Raw genomic sequence first — 12,757 nt, 5'->3', positions numbered from 1 at the left:
AAGGCTTATCTCCCCGTTTCCAGCTGTTTAGTGACATTTGGAATGATGTGTGATGAAAAATTCAAGAATTTAACCTTTTCTTCAAAAAAAGGCAGATCTCCCTGTTTCCAGCCCTTTTCTGACACTTGGACTGACATGTGATGAAAAAGTCAGAAATCTTAATCAATGCTTCCAAAAAAGGCTTATCTCCCCGTTTCCAGCTGTTTAGTGACATTTGGGATGATGTGTGATGAAAAATTCAAGAATTTAACCATTTCTTCCAAAAAAGGCTTATCTCCCTGTTTCCAGCGCTTTTCTGACACTTGGGCTGACATGTGATGAAAAAGTCAGAAATCTTAATCAATGCTTCCAAAAAAAGCTTATCTCCCCGTTTCCAGCTGTTTAGTGACATTTGGGATGATGTGTGATGACAAATTCAAGAATTTAACCTTTTCTTCCAAAAAAAGGCAGATCTCCCTGTTTCCAGCGCTTTTCTGACACTGGAGCTGATATGTGATGAAAAAGTCAAAATGTTAACCATTGCTTCCAAAAAAGGCTTATCTCCCCGTTTCCAGCTGTTTAGTGACATTTGGGATGATGTGTGATGAAAAATTCGAGAATTTAACCATTTCTTCCAAAAAAGGCTTATCTCCCTGTTTCCAGCGCTTTTCTGACACCTGGGCTGACATGTGATGAAATAGTCAGAAATCTAAATCAATGCTTCCAAAAAAGGCTTATCTCCCCGTTTCCAGCTGTTTAGTGACATTTGGAATGATGTGTGATGAAAAATTCAAGAATTTAACCTTTTCTTCAAAAAAAGGCAGATCTCCCTGTTTCCAGCGCTTTTCTGACACTTGGACTGACATGTGATGAAAAAGTCAGAAATCTTAATCAATGCTTCCAAAAAAGGCTTATCTCCCCGTTTCCAGCTGTTTAGTGACATTTGGGATGATGTGTGATGAAAAATTCAAGAATTTAACCATTTCTTCCAAAAAAGGCTTATCTCCCTGTTTCCAGCGCTTTTCTGACACTTGGGCTGACATGTGATGAAAAAGTCAGAAATCTTAATACATGCTTCCAAAAAAGGCTTATCTCCCCGTTTCCAGCTGTTTAGTGACATTTGGGATGATGTGTGATGACAAATTCAAGAATTTAACCTTTTCTTCCAAAAAAAGGCAGATCTCCCTGTTTCCAGCGCTTTTCTGACACTGGAGCTGATATGTGATTAAAAAGTCAAAATGTTAACCATTGCTTCCAAAAAAGGCTTATCTCCCCGTTTCCAGCTGTTTAGCGACATTTGGGATGATGTGTGATGAAAAATTCGAGAATTTAACCATTTCTTCCAAAAAAGGCTTATCTCCCTGTTTCCAGCGCTTTTCTGACACCTGGGCTGACATGTGATGAAAAAGTCAGAAATCTTAATCAATGCTTCCAAAAAAGGCTTATCTCCCCGTTTCCAGCTGTTTAGTGACATTTGGGATGATGTGTGATGAAAAATTCAAGAATTTAACCTTTTCTTCCAAAAAAAGGCAGATCTCCCTGTTTCCAGCGCTTTTCTGACACTGGAGCTGATATGTGATGAAAAAGTCAAAATGTTAACCATTGCTTCCAAAAAAGGCTTATCTCCCCGTTTCCAGCTGTTTAGTGACATTTGGGATGATGTGTGATGAAAAATTCGAGAATTTAACCATTTCTTCCAAAAAAGGCTTATCTCCCTGTTTCCAGCGCTTTTCTGACACCTGGGCTGACATGTGATGAAATAGTCAGAAATCTTAATCAATGCTTCCAAAAAAGGCTTATCTCCCCGTTTCCAGCTGTTTAGTGACATTTGGAATGATGTGTGATGAAAAATTCAAGAATTTAACCTTTTCTTCAAAAAAAGGCAGATCTCCCTGTTTCCAGCGCTTTTCTGACACTTGGACTGACATGTGATGAAAAAGTCAGAAATCTTAATCAATGCTTCCAAAAAAGGCTTATCTCCCCGTTTCCAGCTGTTTAGTGACATTTGGGATGATGTGTGATGAAAAATTCAAGAATTTAACCATTTCTTCCAAAAAAGGCTTATCTCCCTGTTTCCAGCGCTTTTCTGACACTTGGGCTGACATGTGATGAAAAAGTCAGAAATCTTAATCAATGCTTCCAAAAAAGGCTTATCTCCCCGTTTCCAGCTGTTTAGTGACATTTGGGATGATGTGTGATGACAAATTCAAGAATTTAACCTTTTCTTCCAAAAAAAGGCAGATCTCCCTGTTTCCAGCGCTTTTCTGACACTGGAGCTGATATGTGATGAAAAAGTCAAAATGTTAACCATTGCTTCCAAAAAAGGCTTATCTCCCCGTTTCCAGCTGTTTAGCGACATTTGGGATGATGTGTGATGAAAAATTCGAGAATTTAACCATTTCTTCCAAAAAAGGCTTATCTCCCTGTTTCCAGCGCTTTTCTGACACCTGGGCTGACATGTGATGAAAAAGTCAGAAATCTTAATCAATGCTTCCAAAAAAGGCTTATCTCCCCGTTTCCAGCTGTTTAGTGACATTTGGGATGATGTGTGATGAAAAATTCAAGAATTTAACCTTTTCTTCCAAAAAAAGGCAGATCTCCCTGTTTCCAGCGCTTTTCTGACACTGGAGCTGATATGTGATGAAAAAGTCAAAATGTTAACCATTGCTTCCAAAAAAGGCTTATCTCCCCGTTTCCAGCTGTTTAGTGACATTTGGGATGATGTGTGATGAAAAATTCGAAATTTAACCATTTCTTCCAAAAAAGGCTTATCTCCCTGTTTCCAGCGCTTTTCTGACACCTGGGCTGACATGTGATGAAATAGTCAGAAATCTTAATCAATGCTTCCAAAAAAGGCTTATTCTCCCCGTTCCAGCTGTTTAGTGACATTTGGAATGATGTGTGATGAAAAATTCAAGAATTTAACCTTTTCTTCAAAAAAAGGCAGATCTCCCTGTTTCCAGCGCTTTTCTGACACTTGGACTGACATGTGATGAAAAAGTCAGAAATCTTAATCAATGCTTCCAAAAAAGGCTTATCTCCCCGTTTCCAGCTGTTTAGTGACATTTGGGATGATGTGTGATGAAAAATTCAAGAATTTAACCATTTCTTCCAAAAAAGGCTTATCTCCCTGTTTCCAGCGCTTTTCTGACACTTGGGCTGACATGTGATGAAAAAGTCAGAAATCTTAATCAATGCTTCCAAAAAAGGCTTATCTCCCCGTTTCCAGCTGTTTAGTGACATTTGGGATGATGTGTGATGACAAATTCAAGAATTTAACCTTTTCTTCCAAAAAAAGGCAGATCTCCCTGTTTCCCAGCGCTTTTCTGACACTGGAGCTGATATGTGATGAAAAAGTCAAAATGTTAACCATTGCTTCCAAAAAAGGCTTATCTCCCCGTTTCCAGCTGTTTAGCGACATTTGGGATGATGTGTGATGAAAAATTCGAGAATTTAACCATTTCTTCCAAAAAAGGCTTATCTCCCTGTTTCCAGCGCTTTTCTGACACCTGGGCTGACATGTGATGAAAAAGTCAGAAATCTTAATCAATGCTTCCAAAAAAGGCTTATCTCCCCGTTTCCAGCTGTTTAGTGACATTTGGGATGATGTGTGATGAAAATTTCAAGAATTTAACCTTTTCTTCCAAAAAAAGGCAGATCTCCCTGTTTCCAGCGCTTTTCTGACACTGGAGCTGATATGTGATGAAAAAGTCAAATGTTAACCATTGCTTCCAAAAAAGGCTTATCTCCCCGTTTCCAGCTGTTTAGTGACATTTGGGATGATGTGTGATGAAAAATTCGAGAATTTAACCATTTCTTCCAAAAAGGCTTATCTCCCTGTTTCCAGCGCTTTTCTGACACCTGGGCTGACATGTGATGAAATAGTCAGAAATCTTAATCAATGCTTCCAAAAAAGGCTTATCTCCCCGTTTCCAGCTGTTTAGTGACATTTGGAATGATGTGTGATGAAAAATTCAAGAATTTAACCTTTTCTTCAAAAAAAGGCAGATCTCCCTGTTTCCAGCCCTTTTCTGACACTTGGACTGACATGTGATGAAAAAGTCAGAAATCTTAATCAATGCTTCCAAAAAAGGCTTATCTCCCCGTTTCCAGCTGTTTAGTGACATTTGGGATGATGTGTGATGAAAAATTCAAGAATTTAACCATTTCTTCCAAAAAAGGCTTATCTCCCTGTTTCCAGCGCTTTTCTGACACTTGGGCTGACATGTGATGAAAAAGTCAGAAATCTTAATCAATGCTTCCAAAAAAAGCTTATCTCCCCGTTTCCAGCTGTTTAGTGACATTTGGGATGATGTGTGATGACAAATTCAAGAATTTAACCTTTTCTTCCAAAAAAAGGCAGATCTCCCTGTTTCCAGCGCTTTTCTGACACTGGAGCTGATATGTGATGAAAAAGTCAAAATGTTAACCATTGCTTCCAAAAAAGGCTTATCTCCCCGTTTCCAGCTGTTTAGTGACATTTGGGATGATGTGTGATGAAAAATTCGAGAATTTGACCATTTCTTCCAAAAAAGGCTTATCTCCCTGTTTCCAGCGCTTTTCTGACATCTGGGCTGACATGTGATGAAAAAGTCAGAAATCTTAATCAATGCTTCCAAAAAAGGCTTATCTCCCCGTTTCCAGCTGTTTAGTGACATTTGGGATGATGTGTGATGAAAAATTCAAGAATTTAACCTTTTCTTCCAAAAAAAGGCAGATCTCCCTGTTTCCAGCGCTTTTCTGACACTGGAGCTGATATGTGATGAAAAAGTCAAAATGTTAACCATTGCTTCCAAAAAAGGCTTATCTCCCCGTTTCCAGCTGTTTAGTGACATTTGGGATGATGTGTGATGAAAAATTCGAGAATTTAACCATTTCTTCCAAAAAAGGCTTATCTCCCTGTTTCCAGCGCTTTTCTGACACCTGGGCTGACATGTGATGAAATAGTCAGAAATCTAAATCAATGCTTCCAAAAAAGGCTTATCTCCCCGTTTCCAGCTGTTTAGTGACATTTGGAATGATGTGTGATGAAAAATTCAAGAATTTAACCTTTTCTTCAAAAAAAGGCAGATCTCCCTGTTTCCAGCGCTTTTCTGACACTTGGACTGACATGTGATGAAAAAGTCAGAAATCTTAATCAATGCTTCCAAAAAAGGCTTATCTCCCCGTTTCCAGCTGTTTAGTGACATTTGGGATGATGTGTGATGAAAAATTCAAGAATTTAACCATTTCTTCCAAAAAAGGCTTATCTCCCTGTTTCCAGCGCTTTTCTGACACTTGGGCTGACATGTGATGAAAAAGTCAGAAATCTTAATCAATGCTTCCAAAAAAGGCTTATCTCCCCGTTTCCAGCTGTTTAGTGACATTTGGGATGATGTGTGATGACAAATTCAAGAATTTAACCTTTTCTTCCAAAAAAAGGCAGATCTCCCTGTTTCCAGCGCTTTTCTGACACTGGAGCTGATATGTGATTAAAAAGTCAAAATGTTAACCATTGCTTCCAAAAAAGGCTTATCTCCCCGTTTCCAGCTGTTTAGCGACATTTGGGATGATGTGTGATGAAAAATTCGAGAATTTAACCATTTCTTCCAAAAAAGGCTTATCTCCCTGTTTCCAGCGCTTTTCTGACACCTGGGCTGACATGTGATGAAAAAGTCAGAAATCTTAATCAATGCTTCCAAAAAAGGCTTATCTCCCCGTTTCCAGCTGTTTAGTGACATTTGGGAGGATGTGTGATGAAAAATTCAAGAATTTAACCTTTTCTTCCAAAAAAAGGCAGATCTCCCTGTTTCCAGCGCTTTTCTGACACTGGAGCTGATATGTGATGAAAAAGTCAAAATGTTAACCATTGCTTCCAAAAAAGGCTTATCTCCCCGTTTCCAGCTGTTTAGTGACATTTGGGATGATGTGTGATGAAAAATTCGAGAATTTAACCATTTCTTCCAAAAAAGGCTTATCTCCCTGTTTCCAGCGCTTTTCTGACACCTGGGCTGACATGTGATGAAATAGTCAGAAATCTTAATCAATGCTTCCAAAAAAGGCTTATCTCCCCGTTTCCAGCTGTTTAGTGACATTTGGAATGATGTGTGATGAAAAATTCAAGAATTTAACCTTTTCTTCAAAAAAAGGCAGATCTCCCTGTTTCCAGCGCTTTTCTGACACTTGGACTGACATGTGATGAAAAAGTCAGAAATCTTAATCAATGCTTCCAAAAAAGGCTTATCTCCCCGTTTCCAGCTGTTTAGTGACATTTGGGATGATGTGTGATGACAAATTCAAGAATTTAACCTTTTCTTCCAAAAAAAGGCAGATCTCCCTGTTTCCAGCGCTTTTCTGACACTGGAGCTGATATGTGATGAAAAAGTCAAAATGTTAACCATTGCTTCCAAAAAAGGCTTATCTCCCCGTTTCCAGCTGTTTAGTGACATTTGGGATGATGTGTGATGAAAAATTCAAGAATTTAACCTTTTCTTCAAAAAAAAGGCAGATCTCCCTGTTTCCAGCGCTTTTCTGACACTGGAGCTGATATGTGATGAAAAAGTCAAAATGTTAACCATTGCTTCCAAAAAAGGCTTATATCCCCGTTTCCAGCTGTTTAGTGACATTTGGGATGATGTGTGATGAAAAATTCAAGAATTTAACCTTTTCTTCCAAAAAAAGGCAGATCTCCCTGTTTCCAGCGCTTTTCTGACACTTAGGCTGATATGTGATGAAAAAGTCAGAAATCTTAATCAATGCTTCCAAAAAAGGCTTATCTCCCCGTTTCCAGCTGTTTAGTGACATTTGGGATGATGTGTGATGAAAAATTCAAGAATTTAACCTTTTCTTCCAAAAAAAGGCAGATCTCCCTGTTTCCAGCGCTTTTCTGACACTTGGACTGACATGTGATGAAAAAGTCAGAAATCTTAATCAATGCTTCCAAAAAAGGCTTATCTCCCCGTTTCCAGCTGTTTAGTGACATTTGGGATGATGTGTGATGAAAAATTCAAGAATTTAACCATTTCTTCCAAAAAAGGCTTATCTCCCTGTTTCCAGCGCTTTTCTGACACTTGGGCTGACATGTGATGAAAAAGTCAGAAATCTTAATCAATGCTTCTAAAAAAGGCTTATCTCCCCGTTTCCAGCTGTTTAGTGACATTTGGGATGATGTGTGATGAAAAATTCAAGAATTTAACCTTTTCTTCCAAAAAAAGGCAGATCTCCCTGTTTCCAGCGCTTTTCTGACACTTGGGCTGACATGTGATGAAAAAGTCAGAAATCTTAATCAATGCTTCCAAAAAAGGCTTATCTCCCCGTTTCCAGCTGTTTAGTGACATTTGGGATGATGTGTGATGACAAATTCAAGAATTTAACCTTTTCTTCCAAAAAAAGGCAGATCTCCCTGTTTCCAGCGCTTTTCTGACACTGGAGCTGATATGTGATGAAAAAGTCAAAATGTTAACCATTGCTTCCAAAAAAGGCTTATCTCCCCGTTTCCAGCTGTTTAGTGACATTTGGGATGATGTGTGATGAAAAATTCGAGAATTTGACCATTTCTTCCAAAAAAGGCTTATCTCCCTGTTTCCAGCGCTTTTCTGACATCTGGGCTGACATGTGATGAAAAAGTCAGAAATCTTAATCAATGCTTCCAAAAAAGGCTTATCTCCCCGTTTCCAGCTGTTTAGTGACATTTGGGATGATGTGTGATGACAAATTCAAGAATTTAACCTTTTCTTCCAAAAAAAGGCAGATCTCCCTGTTTCCAGCGCTTTTCTGACACTGGAGCTGATATGTGATGAAAAAGTCAAAATGTTAACCATTGCTTCCAAAAAAGGCTTATCTCCCCGTTTCCAGCTGTTTAGTGACATTTGGGATGATGTGTGATGAAAAATTCGAGAATTTAACCATTTCTTCCAAAAAAGGCTTATCTCCCTGTTTCCAGCGCTTTTCTGACACCTGGGCTGACATGTGATGAAAAAGTCAGAAATCTTAATCAATGCTTCCAAAAAAGGCTTATCTCCCCGTTTCCAGCTGTTTAGTGACATTTGGGATGATGTGTGATGAAAAATTCAAGAATTTAACCTTTTCTTCCAAAAAAAGGCAGATCTCCCTGTTTCCAGCGCTTTTCTGACACTGGAGCTGATATGTGATGAAAAAGTCAAAATGTTAACCATTGCTTCCAAAAAAGGCTTATCTCCCCGTTTCCAGCTGTTTAGTGACATTTGGGATGATGTGTGATGAAAAATTCGAGAATTTAACCATTTCTTCCAAAAAAGGCTTATCTCCCTGTTTCCAGCGCTTTTCTGACATCTGGGCTGACATGTGATGAAAAAGTCAGAAATCTTAATCAATGCTTCCAAAAAAGGCTTATCTCCCCGTTTCCAGCTGTTTAGTGACATTTGGGATGATGTGTGATGACAAATTCAAGAATTTAACCTTTTCTTCCAAAAAAAGGCAGATCTCCCTGTTTCCAGCGCTTTTCTGACACTGGAGCTGATATGTGATGAAAAAGTCAAAATGTTAACCATTGCTTCCAAAAAAGGCTTATCTCCCCGTTTCCAGCTGTTTAGTGACATTTGGGATGATGTGTGATGAAAAATTCGAGAATTTAACCATTTCTTCCAAAAAAGGCTTATCTCCCTGTTTCCAGCGCTTTTCTGACACCTGGGCTGACATGTGATGAAGAAGTCAGAAATCTTAATCAATGCTTCCAAAAAAGGCTTATCTCCCCGTTTCCAGCTGTTTAGTGACATTTGGGATGATGTGTGATGAAAAATTCAAGAATTTAACCTTTTCTTCCAAAAAAAGGAAGATCTCCCTGTTTCCAGCGCTTTTCTGACACTGGAGCTGATATGTGATGAAAAAGTCAAAATGTTAACCATTGCTTCCAAAAAAGGCTTATCTCCCCGTTTCCAGCTGTTTAGTGACATTTGGGATGATGTGTGATGAAAAATTCAAGAATTTAACCTTTTCTTCCAAAAAAGGGCAGATCTCCCTGTTTCCAGCGCTTTTCTGACACTGGAGCTGATATGTGATGAAAAAGTCAAAATGTTAACCATTGCTTCCAAAAAAGGCTTATCTCCCCGTTTCCAGCTGTTAAGTGACATTTGGGATGATGTGTGATGAAAAATTCAAGAATTTAACCTTTTCTTCCAAAAAAAGGCAGATCTCCCTGTTTCCAGCGCTTTTCTGACACTTGGGCTGATATGTGATGAAAAAGTCAGAAATCTTAATCAATGCTTCCAAAAAAGGCTTATCTCCCCGTTTCCAGCTGTTTAGTGACATTTGGGATGATGTGTGATGAAAAATTCAAGAATTTAACCTTTTCTTCCAAAAAAAGGCAGATCTCCCTGTTTCCAGCGCTTTTCTGACACTTGGACTGACATGTGATGAAAAAGTCAGAAATCTTAATCAATGCTTCCAAAAAAGGCTTATCTCCCCGTTTCCAGCTGTTTAGTGACATTTGGGATGATGTGTGATGAAAAATTCAAGAATTTAACCATTTCTTCCAAAAAAGGCTTATCTCCCTGTTTCCAGCGCTTTTCTGACACTTGGGCTGACATGTGATGAAAAAGTCAGAAATCTTAATCAATGCTTCTAAAAAAGGCTTATCTCCCCGTTTCCAGCTGTTTAGTGACATTTGGGATGATGTGTGATGACAAATTCAAGAATTTAACCTTTTCTTCCAAAAAAAGGCAGATCTCCCTGTTTCCAGCGCTTTTCTGACACTGGAGCTGATATGTGATGAAAAAGTCAAAATGTTAACCGTTGCTTCCAAAAAAGGCTTATCTCCCCGTTTCCAGCTGTTTAGTGACATTTGGGATGATGTGTGATGACAAATTCAAGAATTTAACCTTTTCTTCCAAAAAAAGGCAGATCTCCCTGTTTCCAGCGCTTTTCTGACACTGGAGCTGATATGTGATGAAAAAGTCAAAATGTTAACCATTGCTTCCAAAAAAGGCTTATCTCCCCGTTTCCAGCTGTTTAGCGACATTTGGGATGATGTGTGATGAAAAATTCGAGAATTTAACCATTTCTTCCAAAAAAGGCTTATCTCCCTGTTTCCAGCGCTTTTCTGACACCTGGGCTGACATGTGATGAAAAAGTCAGAAATCTTAATCAATGCTTCCAAAAAAGGCTTATCTCCCCGTTTCCAGCTGTTTAGTGACATTTGGGATGATGTGTGATGAAAAATTCAAGAATTTAACCTTTTCTTCCAAAAAAAGGCAGATCTCCCTGTTTCCAGCGCTTTTCTGACACTGGAGCTGATATGTGATGAAAAAGTCAAAATGTTAACCATTGCTTCCAAAAAAGGCTTATCTCCCCGTTTCCAGCTGTTTAGTGACATTTGGGATGATGTGTGATGAAAAATTCGAGAATTTAACCATTTCTTCCAAAAAAGGCTTATCTCCCTGTTTCCAGCGCTTTTCTGACACCTGGGCTGACATGTGATGAAATAGTCAGAAATCTTAATCAATGCTTCCAAAAAAGGCTTATCTCCCCGTTTCCAGCTGTTTAGTGACATTTGGAATGATGTGTGATGAAAAATTCAAGAATTTAACCTTTTCTTCAAAAAAAGGCAGATCTCCCTGTTTCCAGCGCTTTTCTGACACTTGGACTGACATGTGATGAAAAAGTCAGAAATCTTAATCAATGCTTCCAAAAAAGGCTTATCTCCCCGTTTCCAGCTGTTTAGTGACATTTGGGATGATGTGTGATGAAAAATTCAAGAATTTAACCATTTCTTCCAAAAAAGGCTTATCTCCCTGTTTCCAGCGCTTTTCTGACACTTGGGCTGACATGTGATGAAAAAGTCAGAAATCTTAATCAATGCTTCCAAAAAAGGCTTATCTCCCCGTTTCCAGCTGTTTAGTGACATTTGGGATGATGTGTGATGACAAATTCAAGAATTTAACCTTTTCTTCCAAAAAAAGGCAGATCTCCCTGTTTCCAGCGCTTTTCTGACACTGGAGCTGATATGTGATGAAAAAGTCAAAATGTTAACCATTGCTTCCAAAAAAGGCTTATCTCCCCGTTTCCAGCTGTTTAGCGACATTTGGGATGATGTGTGATGAAAAATTCGAGAATTTAACCATTTCTTCCAAAAAAGGCTTATCTCCCTGTTTCCAGCGCTTTTCTGACACCTGGGCTGACATGTGATGAAAAAGTCAGAAATCTTAATCAATGCTTCCAAAAAAGGCTTATCTCCCCGTTTCCAGCTGTTTAGTGACATTTGGGATGATGTGTGATGAAAAATTCAAGAATTTAACCTTTTCTTCCAAAAAAAGGCAGATCTCCCTGTGTCCAGCGCTTTTCTGACACTGGAGCTGATATGTGATGAAAAAGTCAAAATGTTAACCATTGCTTCCAAAAAAGGCTTATCTCCCCGTTTCCAGCTGTTTAGTGACATTTGGGATGATGTGTGATGAAAAATTCGAGAATTTAACCATTTCTTCCAAAAAAGGCTTATCTCCCTGTTTCCAGCGCTTTTCTGACACCTGGGCTGACATGTGATGAAATAGTCAGAAATCTTAATCAATGCTTCCAAAAAAGGCTTATCTCCCCGTTTCCAGCTGTTTAGTGACATTTGGAATGATGTGTGATGAAAAATTCAAGAATTTAACCTTTTCTTCAAAAAAAGGCAGATCTCCCTGTTTCCAGCGCTTTTCTGACACTTGGACTGACATGTGATGAAAAAGTCAGAAATCTTAATCAATGCTTCCAAAAAAGGCTTATCTCCCCGTTTCCAGCTGTTTAGTGACATTTGGGATGATGTGTGATGAAAAATTCAAGAATTTAACCATTTCTTCCAAAAAAGGCTTATCTCCCTGTTTCCAGCGCTTTTCTGACACTTGGGCTGACATGTGATGAAAAAGTCAGAAATCTTAATCAATGCTTCCAAAAAAGGCTTATCTCCCCGTTTCCAGCTGTTTAGTGACATTTGGGATGATGTGTGATGACAAATTCAAGAATTTAACCTTTTCTTCCAAAAAAAGGCAGATCTCCCTGTTTCCAGCGCTTTTCTGACACTGGAGCTGATATGTGATGAAAAAGTCAAAATGTTAACCATTGCTTCCAAAAAAGGCTTATCTCCCCGTTTCCAGCTGTTTAGCGACATTTGGGATGATGTGTGATGAAAAATTCGAGAATTTAACCATTTCTTCCAAAAAAGGCTTATCTCCCTGTTTCCAGCGCTTTTCTGACACCTGGGCTGACATGTGATGAAAAAGTCAGAAATCTTAATCAATGCTTCCAAAAAAGGCTTATCTCCCCGTTTCCAGCTGTTTAGTGACATTTGGGATGATGTGTGATGAAAAATTCAAGAATTTAACCTTTTCTTCCAAAAAAAGGCAGATCTCCCTGTTTCCAGCGCTTTTCTGACACTGGAGCTGATATGTGATGAAAAAGTCAAAATGTTAACCATTGCTTCCAAAAAAGGCTTATCTCCCCGTTTCCAGCTGTTTAGTGACATTTGGGATGATGTGTGATGAAAAATTCGAGAATTTAACCATTTCTTCCAAAAAAGGCTTATCTCCCTGTTTCCAGCGCTTTTCTGACACCTGGGCTGACATGTGATGAAATAGTCAGAAATCTTAATCAATGCTTCCAAAAAAGGCTTATCTCCCCGTTTCCAGCTGTTTAGTGACATTTGGAATGATGTGTGATGAAAAATTCAAGAATTTAACCTTTTCTTCAAAAAAAGGCAGATCTCCCTGTTTCCAGCGCTTTTCTGACACTTGGACTGACATGTGATGAAAAAGTCAGAAATCTTAATCAATGCTTCCAAAAAAGGCTTATC

This window comes from Limanda limanda, chromosome 16, assembly GCF_963576545.1.
Source record: "Limanda limanda chromosome 16, fLimLim1.1, whole genome shotgun sequence".
Classification (NCBI taxonomy): Eukaryota; Metazoa; Chordata; class Actinopteri; order Pleuronectiformes; family Pleuronectidae; genus Limanda; species Limanda limanda.
The sequence above is the reverse complement of the archived record's forward strand: the minus strand, read 5'-3'. Positions refer to the sequence as shown.